At 54.9% G+C, this 12,056-nt stretch overlaps 2 protein-coding genes across 2 annotated transcripts in view; one reads left to right on the top strand and one right to left on the bottom strand.

Moving 5' to 3' along the window:
- Nucleotides 1-12,056, bottom strand: part of MACROD1 (mono-ADP ribosylhydrolase 1) — a 203,971-nt gene that overhangs the window by 59,074 nt on the left and 132,841 nt on the right. The gene's annotated exons all lie outside the window — the stretch shown is intronic.
- FLRT1 (fibronectin leucine rich transmembrane protein 1) overlaps nt 2,409-12,056 on the top strand; it is a 99,402-nt gene continuing 89,754 nt past the window's right edge. The window contains exon 1 of the mRNA XM_045024863.1: nt 2,409-2,866. The gene's annotated coding sequence lies outside the window, so the exon portion shown is untranslated. The remainder of the gene's footprint in view (nt 2,867-12,056) is intronic.

Raw genomic sequence — 12,056 nt, 5'->3', positions numbered from 1 at the left:
ACCTGAGACACGCTGTCCCTGGGGCGGGACCCAGGGGCTGTTTCTACAGGGACCTCCCCCGCCCCATCCAGCACTGCGATGCAGCGGCCTCTAGGGTGGGGAGCTGTTTAACAGAAGCACACAACAGTTTAAGACAGGAAGTGAAGATTCAAGTGTCAGATGAAACTACAGAGAGATTAGGAGGAGAGAGTGCCTGCTACTGAGCCCACCCCCTCAGCACAGAGCCCGATGCTGTGCTGGGGCCCTGGGGCCAGCACTGACAGCTATGGGAGAGCGCCCCCTACTGACCCGCCACTGGTCCTTACAGCAGCGCCCCCATGGACCATGCTGGGGCACTGGGGTCAGCACTGACTGGGGGTAGAGAGGATCCCCATTGAGTCCTCCCACCCTGCTCCTTGCAGCACAGCGCCCCCTAGCATCGCACAGGGGCACTGGGGCCAGCACTGACTGAGCGGACAGCGCCCACTAGCATTGTGCATTGGGTCAGCCAGGCAGGAGAGGGCATGAGCATGGGGAAAAATGTGACTGGTACTGGTCTAAGGGTTGTATGTCACTCTGCATGGGGACAAGAGCCAAGGAGTGTCCTGACTGGTGTGAATGTCACTGAAAGGGCTGCAACCCAGAGTCAGGCCGGTCCGGTAATTAGTGTCCACGGGGGAAGGTCGGCGCAGAGGCTCCCGACTCCTCCGGCGATGCTTTGGACTGAACTGAGACCCAACACGGTGATTTCACGCTAGGGCTAAGGAAGAGCCATCTGATGGGGAGGCAGGTGGGACACCAGGACCCTGACTGCCATGCAAGGAAAGAGGGGGTGGAGGGATGGAGCAGGGGCTCAGAGCAAATCAGTGGGAAAGGTGGGAAGAGAACTCAGGCCTGACTCTCAGGCCCCGCCCCCACTCGACACCCCTCCACCCCCCAGAGCTGGGGATAGAACCCAGGAGTCCTAACTGCCCCCTGCACGAACCCACTAGACACCCGCCTCCCCCCCGGCCCAGAGCAGAGAGACAATCCAGGAGGGTCATTTCAGAAAACTTCAGGGGTGAGGGGAGGGCAAAGCTGTGTCAGGCTATAGAACCTTATACGTGACTATTATATCCTGCATCGGTTGGGGGGGGGGGGAGAGGGGGATGGCATAATGGAGCATGTAGATCTGTGAAAACCTGTGGGGTGGCAACTGCCCCTGCCTGGAGCCCAGCCTCCTGCTCTCACCTACTAGACCCCACTCCCCTCCTGGAGCTGGGATAGAACCCAGGAGTCCTGGCTCCCAGCCTCCTGCTCTCACCTACTAGACCCCACTCCCCTCCTGGAGCTGGGATAGAACCCAGGAGTCCTGGCTCCCAGCCCCCTGCTCTCACCCACTAGACCCCACTCCCCTCCTGGAGCTGGGATAGAACCCAGGAGTCCTGGCTCCCAGCCCCCTGCTCTCACCCACTAGACCCCACTCCCCTCCTGGAGCTGGGATAGAACCCAGGAGTCCTGGCTCCCAGCCTCCTGCTCTCACCTACTAGACCACACTCCCCTCCTGGAGCTGGGATAGAACCCAGGAGTCCTGGCTCCCAGCCCCCTGCTCTCACCCACTAGACCCCACTCCCCTCCTGGAGCTGGGATAGAACCCAGGAGTCCTGGCTCCCAGCCCCCTGCTCTCACCCACTAGACACCCCCCCTTAGAACATTCCAGACCATCCTTTTAGGTGCAGACTGAAAAGTGGGGGAAATACCCCTGGGAGTCCCTTCTCCATACCCTTCCCCCACATCACAGCCCCAGAGGGGAAGGGTTCACAGCCCGACTGGGGGGGGGCATAATGGCCAAAGGGCTTGAACAAAAAAACTCTCCCTGGGGACAAGTCCCAGGGTACTTGGTTTGCAGTCACTACTGTATTAGATGAGAAACCGATGGGGCCAGATGCACACCTGGTGTAAGCCAGGGTCAATGGAGCCATGCTGATTTACACCAGCTGGGGATCTGGCCCCATTGACTCCAATGGAGCGATGCTGATTTACACCAGCTGGGGACCTGGCCCCACTGACTTCCAACACAGTGATGTTGATTTACACCAGCTGGGGATCTGGCCCCATTGACTCCAATGGAGCGATGTTGATTTACACCAGCTGGGGATCTGGCCCCACTGATTTCCTGTGGCGTGACACTGATTTACACCAGCTGGGGATCTGGCCCCATTGACTCCAATGGAGCGATGTTGATTTACACCAGCTGGGGATCTGGCCCCACTGATTTCCAGTGGTGTGACACTGATTTACACCAGCGGGGGATCTGGCTCAGCCCAACCCCCTCCCCCCTCCTGACGGCTGCCCTTTATGACGACGCTGCATCATTATCCCCACAGCCCCTTTTTTCGGCTCCAAAAGGCCCCGTGAACCATAAAACAGGCTTTGCTCTCTCTGGCCCCTCTGCCATTTTAGCTGCAGGGGGCGAGGAGGGGGCGGGGGGGCTGCCGGAGTCCAGCTAGCAGGAAGGACCCAGGCTCTTCCTCCCGTTACACTGAGTTGCATCGCCCCGGCTAGCACAAATGCACAGCGCGCTCCAGATCTCGTCTGGCGCATCAGTGGCACAGCAAGCTCTCTCTCCTGTGCTCCCCAGCAGCAGTGAGTGTGTGTGTGTCTGGGGGTTGCTCTTTGCTCTCGCACACACACACCAACGTTCACTCTGCTCCACACTTCATCCCTTGGCCTTAGCTCGCCCCACACCGCGAGCCAGCCCTCTCTCCCCACCCACCCCTCTGTTTTAACACCCCCCTCGCCGATTTCCTAGTCTGATTCTCCATCCTTTTTGCCTCGTTACTGGAATAAACTGGCCGGCTGGCGTGATAAACTTTGTGGAGGGAGAGAGCGATTGGACGCCAAACAGGTAAGCTTCCACCCCCAAATATATGTAGAGAGAGATTTGTTTGTATTGAAGCCCAGGATGCCTGGGTTCCAAACAGATCTCGCTTGCAAAGCTGCTCCGGGATTTGCAATGATAGCGTGGTTAAAATGCCCGGGCTCCACCGTACAGATTCACTGCTCTGGATTTTCCTAGCTTTCTAAGACTTTTCTGTGATTAAAAGCCCATTATGTAGGGGTCTGCCCCTCAGCTGTTAGCTCATTGAGCTTATTTACTTTTGCTGGAGAAACCAGGGTTTTCCAAAAACCTGCAGCAAATTCAAATCCCCGCTGCCTCTGTTCTCAAGTTGGGTGTTTTTTGTGCAATAGGGCAAAAGGATGGAGATGGTTTTGGGCACTGATTTTAACGGGGAGGGGGGAAGCTTGTGTGATTTGATTTCTCTGCCCCTATCTGGAATTATTTATTTCACGCAGGGGAAGGGAAAGTGAGGAGAGGTCAGCAGACCCAAAACAAAAAAGAGGGATTTGAGAATCGGCTAATGGGGAGCGGGGGGCGGGGGGGGGGAAGCAAGCTGCTTTCCCGGGCAAGACTGAAATAGCTGCTGTGCCGTGAGGAGCTGGTTTTGTACCTGGAAAAGATGCAGCGGGGTGTGTGTGTGTATGAGTGTCTTTCCCATTAGACCCCAGAGTGAAATATTTTTTGTGCTCATTCACCTCTGCATGTGTGTTTCATGTCGCTTTTCATGTACCATTCCATTCATGCATACATGATAGCCATGCCCGTAGCTGAGTGCACAAACAGTGACATTCCAACCACTTAAGGAAACAAGGTGCTCGGGCGAGTTTACACTTCAATAATCTTTCTGAGCAACGGCAAAATCTCTCCCCCTCCCCCCAAGCAGCTGGGTTGAAATCTGTTGCAAGGAACGAACCCACAATTTGGAGAATTTCTCCCAATTTACGCTGTGTATTTTTTCCAGAGGGGGTTCTGGAATGAAAAACGATGCTCTGAATTTTGCAGCATTGCCCGAGCCACATTCGGCATTTCATTTCCTAGCAGGAGGGCAAATAATCCAAAATTCAACATCGAACGCCGGGCTGGCATGGACATAAAGCTGAGCTTTTCTGTTTGTTTAAACTGGATCCTGCTGTAAAGGAAAATTCTCCCTGGGGGCTCTAATCTTTTGCAACTTCTCAACATGGGCAAAAGGATTTGGAATTCACGGTTTCCAAATGGACCAGGAAAGTTGGGAACTTTCATTTAATTAATAACGTTTGCAAGGTGCTCCCACTATAGAGAAGAAGGGTTATTTTAGCGCTTAATCCTGCAAGGATTTAAACAATTGCCCTCTTTTCTTCAAGGTGAATAAATCGAAGTAACAATTAACCCCGCTCTCAGAAAAGCCGATATTTCCCTCCTTCTTAAAGTATATTTATAAGAAAGCAATGCGTGTATATTGTATTTGGTGGACTGGCTTCTATCAAAGCAGATGCAAACAGTGGTGTAACTCAATACACAACCTCTCCTTTGGATTTGATTTTACTTTGGATGGCGTTAGCTTGATATTTTTAATAAGGTGTTTGCTAGTGACTTTGCCTGTCCCAGCCTCTGTTGAATAGAAAGAAGTGGGCTCTATCTATCTATCTATCTGCATTAATTCTGGCGTGTCAGTCTGTAATTGTTTTGTGTCTGCTTTTGGGAATGGCTCAATGGCCTGCAATCATAGTTCTTCCATTCAAAGATGTTTTATGAAAACAGAAATATTTTATGCACTCAATTTTATTTGGATGTGTGTGTCCCTCTCTTTCCTTTGGGGGGGAAGACCCCCCCCAAATAATCCTGCCACTGGTTTTGTGTGTGCGGTCCATGAAGAAGAAAAAAGATTTCTTGCAGAATCAGGGCCAGAGGCCCCGCGGGCTGAATTTTGAGCCGGGATTTTAAGACAGAAAGCTTTAAGACACCCCTTTCTATAATCTCTCTCTTTTTGCCCAGTTCATGGCAAAATTGAGGCCTATGGAACTGTAGCAGGAGAAATGATCCGGCAAAGTTTTAAAATAAAAATCAATTTTGTTGCCTTGAAAAGTGGGAAAAATTTCTGCTTGGGGGGTTTTGTGGCAACTGTTAAAAACTGAATAGCCCAAACATTGAGACTGTGTAGTGGGGTGGGGGCTGAAGTGCCAGCCAGGTAGCTAGATTTGCTTAAGGAAATAACATATTTAGGGCTAGGGAAAAGAAATGAATGAGAACTAGCTGATGATGAAAGGAAGGAGATGGGTGTAGGTGGCAATGGAGGAAAATATTGGTGGGTGAAAATGACCTGCATCTGTGGACAGCGGAAGTCTTCTTGTGTATTAGACCAAACTTCTGGCTCTGTTGTGAATTGAGCAGGCTGGCAAATGGGAGCGAAAAGAGGACGGAAAAGCAGAAATACACTTTTGGAGTCCATGCCTGTAGTTTTTCCACCTGTGTCAGCAACATGGAGGGCCCATCTTGGATCATACCGTTCTGCTCTTAATCTGGGAAAGTCCCAGATCATGGCTCGATTCCCCCCATCCCTGGACGAGGGGAGAGACACAATTCCCAGACTCAGAAAGGCAGGGCCCCCAGATTCATAGAATCTGCACACAAATAGCGGGAACCATTTCTGAGCATTAGGGCAAGTCATGGCCTTTGTTCAGTCCCTGACAGCTGGCTAGTTCGCCACATTTCTGCCTTGCACGTGAAATCTGCCCAGCTTCCCCCATTTCTGGTTTGCAAAGGCAGCCTGCAGGGGCTGGGAGGATCAAGTGGTGGGATCAAAACGGAGTCAGGAGGCTTGGGTTCTATATCTAGCTCTGGGAAGGGAGTAGAGTCTAAGGGGTTGGAGGGGGCATAGGGCTGGGAGCCAGGACTCCTGGGTTCTATTCCCAGCCCTGGGCTGGAAATGGGGGTCTAATGGGTTAGAACAGGGGGTGGAGGGCTGGAGGTCAGGACTCCTGGGTTCCATTCTCAGCTGTGGCCTGGCGGGGTACAGAAAGCCTCCCTGCCTCTAATGTAGGGATAATGACGTTGACTTAGCTAGCCGAAAAGCCAGAGCACTGAAGTACAAAGCTGCCCGAGAGATCAAATGAAAATGACCTCAAGTCCTTATGCTCCTTGTCTGTTTTTGACAAGGCTCTGAGTCAAAGAGGGTTGTGGAGGTGAATTCATGATGAGGTATGATCTGTACTGTATTTGTGCCCAGGGCCCTGGTCATGGACCAGGCCCCCACTGTGCCAGGTTCTGTACAGACAAAGCAAAAAACTCAGCCCCTGGAAGGAAGCCTGCAGACCTGCAGTCCAGAGCGGTGGGTGTAGCGGGGCGCCTGTGGTGTCAGCAGCAGCCCTGGCACACCCACACCGTCCAGGCTTGGGGAGCACTGGGCTTGGTGTGGTGTTTGCTGTGCTGTCATGAAGTTGCACATGCTGTCCGCTGCATGTCGCAGCCTGTCACACAATCACACACACACATGCGTGGTTTCACCCAGCCATTCCCACACACACCCACTCCAAGAGGAAACCACAGCAGAGACCAGGGAGCGTGGTCTAGCAGCTAGAGCACGGGGCAGGGAATCAGCACTCCTGGGCTCTATTGCTGGCTGTCACTGACCTGCTGGGTGACCTTGAGCATGTCACGGCCCCGCTTCGTGCCTCAGTTTCCCCCCTGCCCTATGCTTGTTTGGACTGTTGCCCCCTGTCTGTGCAGCGCCAGCTCCAAAATTGGTCACAATACACATAGTTAAATACGAGATGAAAGCCAGGGTGGGATCGGCCAGAACTAGCAAAGCAAACGCTATCAAATCAAATACAGTGGATTCCCCACCCTCACTCTAGCGGGAGCCCCTTTTGGCTGCTCTCTCACTGCTAGGGATTCAGGGTACCTCTCAGCCCCAGGTGTCAGAGCGAATGGCCCTCTTAGCACCCCATGGCCTGGTCTAGGTTGCATGCACACCTGGGTTTGGCTGTCCTAGTCCCATTTCTCTGCTGCAGCCCAGCCAGCTGCTCCTGCATATGGGGTCTGAGCTGGGTGTGGGGAGATGGAGCCAGCTTCCCTAGGCAAGGAGGGGGGGAGCTCTGGGTCTTTCCAACAGGGCTGTAGCAGTCACTACATACTGCCTAGCTACCATAGCAGCGCTGGCCTGCACAGCCAGTCCTTTTAGCGCAGGCTCCACCATTAAGACCAAAGGGTCGCCGGTTCTAGGCCCACTGCCGGCACCACCACCTCCCCCCAGGGCAGCTCAGCACAGAACACGTCCTGCTTATAGTTGTGTCTTTTGCCCTTTGCACAACAGCAGCAGGACAGGACCCTCAGTGCAAATCACCAGTCGCTGAGCAGCTATGACATGCAAGGCCTAGTTATGGATACACGCCGCTGTGCTGGCTGAGGTCTCGGCCCTACAATGCAGTGGGCGCTGCTAGAGGACTCACCAGCTATTTAAAGGGATATAACCCAATTCCTATACTACTTCAGCGGTGCAATGGACATGCCGGCCAGGCCATGCTGGCTCTGCTAACACCCCCGCCACACAAACACACACAGAGAGCAGCTCAGCGTAAGATAGGTTTCCGTGTGGGCTGGCTGACTGAGGGGGACGGGCTCCTGGGCCCGGGATCTATCCCCAGCGCTGGGAAGGGAAGGGAGTCTAGTGAGCATGTTCCCACTCTGCCTCAGCTTCCCCCTCTGTACAATGGGGCTAATGATACTGACCTCCGCTGGAAAGTGTGTTTTGAGATCTACAGATGAACAGCACCATAAGAGAGCCAGGGATGAGTTTGTGTGTGTGTACACACAGCTCCACCCACGTGATGCTGCCCTGGGGTTTCAGTGACTGATGTAACAATTTTAACAGGTGCCATCAGTCCATTAGAGCTGTTTGTTTCTCAGTTGTACTGTGCCTTGGGGAAGCCTGTGTGTGTGTATCTGTCTGTCTGTCACAGGCTGTGTGTCTGTCAGTTGAAGGGGGGTCTGTGTCTCTGTCAGTTGCAGGTGTGTGTTTCGATTTTCAGTGCTGTTTTTAAGGGGTTGCATTCCAGTTCCACCCGCAGCCCTGCATCCCTCAGGAGCCTGCCCCGCTCGCCGCCCCAGAGGCTCCCACCCAGTGGGATGGGAAGTTCCTCTTTAGCCCAAGCTGTGTGGTGCTGGGATGACCAGGAACGCACATGGCCTGTGCAGATCGCCCCTGCCCAGACGGATCAGCCCCACCACGGGCAGCTCGGGAGTGCTGGGATACACAGTGCGACAAGCCCTGCACACATACCGTGCGGTGTAGTTGTGTTACATACACACATAGCACAGCACAGTGCATCTCTTACACCAGTACACACACACATACACGGTGCGGTATATATCTAACACCACTACACACACAGAGCATACTATATATCTAACAAACACTATGAACACAAACAGCGCGGTGTATATCTAACAACACTACACATAAACCGTGCAGTGTATAGCTACCACCACTACACACACAGACACACAGAGCATGGTGTATCTCTAACACCATTATACACACATGGTAGCACAATCAGCCCTGTTTCCGCTGCATAATTTACTCAGTCTGCAATTATTTCATTCTCTTAACGAGGAAACAAAATGCGCCTCTAATTAGCCTGGACTGCACTTCCCACCACCCCGCCGCCTCTGCAAGGGCTCCCTGTCCTGCTAGATGCACAGCACAGCTGTGGGCTGCAGGTGGCACTGTTAGGTTTGCGTGCTGGCCTGAGGTGAAAATGACCAGAATTCAATTCCTTGTTCTGCCACTGAATAGCTGTGTGACCTTGGGCAAGTCACTGCATCACTCCAGGACCCTGCTCTCACTGATGAGATAATCCTTAATTGTCCATTGAGATGGTGAGCTCTTGAGAGCAGGACTTTTCAGCACCTGACACAATGGGCCCCAATGTGGGTCAGGGTCTGTGCAGCACTGGGCTTGGTGATGCCCTGATTGGGGGCTGTGCAGTGCCTGTCACAATGGGGGCCCTGATCTCTCCTCCTGACTGACAGCAGGCCCCCCCTCCATGCTGGGCACTGCACAGACTCAGTGGGAGACAGACCCTGCCTAAATCTCAGTCTAAAAAGATTCCTCCCTCCACCAGTGATGATGATTGCAAAATATTCCACAGAAAGTGGCTGTGGGGACATCATTGGACATTCACCTCCTGAGAACTGGGATCACAAGTGAGATGAGTTTTAAACACTCAGCTGAGTCAACTCTTTTGTTCATGTCTCTAAACCGGCAGGTTTTCATGACTCAGTGGGAGGATTGGAATACCAGGACCAGCAGGGGGCTGCGGGTTGGGATTGAGGGCACTAGCAGAGCTGGGGAGAGCTCAGGGCTGGTATAGCAGAGGGCTGTGGGTCAGGATTGAGGGACACTGGCAAGGCTGAGAGTGGGGGCAGGGCTGGGATAGCAGGAAGCTGCGGGTTCAGACTGAAGGGCATGGAGGGGAGCCTCGTGCACTGTTCTCAGCGCCAGCTGGTGTCAGCAGTTACCACTGCACTCCTCAGCATGAAATACTCACACCGGATCTTGATGAAGAGAGCAGGGGCGAGGCGCTGATAATATTGAATGGCCCCGCTGACTGCAGCGACTGCAGGAACTGGCGTCAGGCGTCAGGAAGCACTCAGTGCCTCTGTTCTCTCCGCTCGCCTACATGTCGCTTTGTGCTGGCAACTGGACCAGTGTGTTGAGGGAATCCCTTCCCCAAGCCACAGAGCCCTGCGCACCCATCAACACCCACTCCCTACAGAACTTAACTCTGCTGCGGTGGGGGCCCTGACCCCTAGGAAAGAGGGAGGCAGAGATGGAGGAATTATTTAAAGGCTTTTCCTAATGCTCTTCCACTGGGATTGAGATGCATCAGCAGAGCTGGGGAAGGGGGTCAGGGCTGGGATAGCAGGGGGTTGCAAAACAGGATTGAGGGGTGCAGGCAGAGCAGGGGGGAGCCCAGGACTGGGAGAGCAGGGGGATGTGGGTCAAGATTGAGGGGCAGCAGCAGAGCTGGGGGGAGCTCAGGGCTGGGATAGCAGGGGGCTGCAGGTTGGGATTAAGGGGCACAGGCAGAGCTGCAGGGAGCTCAGGGCTAGGATAGCAGGGGGCTGCAGGTTGGGATTAAGGGGCACAGGCAGAGCTGCAGGGAGCTCAGGGCTAGGATAGCAGGGGGCTGCAGGTTGGGATTAAGGGGCACAGGCAGAGCTGCAGGGAGCTCAGGGCTGGGATAGCAGGGGGCTGCAGGCTGGGATTGAGGGGCACAGGCAGAGCTGTATATGTGGGGATGCTGGGAGAGGAGGGGACTGCCACCTCCAAAGGAACAGGACTCATTTGACCAGCTAGGGATCAGGCCCCCATCCAGGGGCGGCTCTAGAAATCATGCTGCCCCAAGCAGCGCGGTGCGCTGCGCCGCCCTTCCCCGGTCCTGCGGCGGGTCCCCTCTTCCCGCGGCTCCGGTTAAGCTCCCGCAGGCATGACTGCGGCAGGTCAACCGGAGCCCGGGACGAGCGGACCTGCCGCAGGCATGACTGCGGCGGGTGCCGTGGTCCCGCGGCTCCGGTTGACCTGCCGCAGGCATGCCTGCGGCAGGTCCGCCGGCCCAGCCTCCCGCCCTCCCCGGCGGCAGGGGACGCCCCCTACATTTTGCCGCCCTAGGCACCAGCTTGTTTTGCTGGTGCCTAGAGCCGCCCCTGCCCCCATCTGCTCACATGGTTATTAATCCAGACCAGCCACATGAGACACTGCCCCTCACAGCAGCTGGCCCAAGCTACCCCAGCCCAGAGCCCGGCTGCTAACGTGGATGGGAAGCCCAGAGAGAGCTGTACGGGACACCTGTGGGCTCAGGATCAGGAGCTAGCTATTCCTCATGGCCCCTCTAGGCTCTTCTCCGCTTCCCATAGCCTGCTAAGGGACCAGGGTTTCCCCAGGGCACCTCTCTGCCCTTTTATTGTGGGAGGATCAATGGGTTTTGTGGGGGCAGCCCAAGGTCTCCTGGGTGAGTGGGTGAATGATGGAATGCTAGGAGAGTGGGATGGGGGGATGGGCTGGGAATGTCAGCCATGCAGTGGCTGGGTTTGAGATCCTTCTGCTCTCACACCGGGGGGAGGGGGGTTTCAACCCCTATTACAATGTGTTGTGCAGCTGTGCCCTGCCGGGTGCAGTACCGCCTGATGACACCAGGGGGTGCAAGAGCTATAGCTCTGCAGGATGCAGTACAGCGCTGCTGCCACTAGGGGCGTGTGGAGCAGCTGCAGCATCCCCTGGCGGCCAGGAGGTGCACAGCAGGGAAGGCAGAGTCTGGTGAGGCTACTGCAGCTCAGGGAGGCATCTACCGAGATCAGGACATCTGTTGGGCTAGGCACCGCACAGACCCAGCAGGAGAGGGTCTCTGCCCCCAGAGCTCCCAGTCTGAGTGCTGTGCAACACAAGGAAATTAGATCAACCCAGCTACGTCGCTCAGGGAGTGAAAAATCCACACTCCTGAGTGACGTAGTTAAGCCAACCTCAGTCCCTGTATAGACAGCTACCACCGCTCAGGGGTGTGGGGGGGGGACTTACCACTGCCATGGGAGAACCCCTCCCATCGCTGCCAAGTGTCTATACTGAAGTACTGCAGCAGCATTTTAAGTGTAGCCAGAGCCTACGCAGACAAGGGCGAGAGGGGAAACAGGCACCAAGGGGGGAAAGGACTTGCCAAAGGTCAGTGGCAGAGCTGGGAATAGACCCCAGGAGTCCTGGCTCCCAGCTCCCCTGCTTTAACCACTAGACTCCACTCCCCTCCTGGAGCTGTGGCTAGGACTCAAGCAGGGTCCCTGTTCAGAGATTTAGGGCCCAGCTTTTCCCATATGGCGCAGACAGGTCCCGGCAGCAGGCTGGCGCTGTGAAATTTAGCAGTGGCTGTGCCAGAAGAAAGCAGAAAGGACCCAGCTACCAGCTCATGCTGGAGAGTGGGGCTCTTGTGTGCGAGATTTAGCACACTGTGGCCTTGCGCTATTGTGCGAGGTGCATCTCCCCATGCTGCCCCAGGGAGGATCAACCATTTTTTGGGTGCAAGGGGCTCTTGCATCCCCTCCTGCTGTCTCTCTAGCTCACCACAGCCTTGCACTGTTCTCACCGTGGCCTTGCCTGCTTGTGCCAACCACACCCACTCGTGCCCAAGCCCTTCTTGCCAGGATGCCTCCATGGGGCATACCACCATTT

Source organism: Mauremys mutica, chromosome 7 (assembly GCF_020497125.1).
Source record: "Mauremys mutica isolate MM-2020 ecotype Southern chromosome 7, ASM2049712v1, whole genome shotgun sequence".
Lineage (NCBI taxonomy): Eukaryota > Metazoa > Chordata > Testudines > Geoemydidae > Mauremys > Mauremys mutica.
This window is presented reverse-complemented; position numbering and strand designations above follow the sequence as displayed.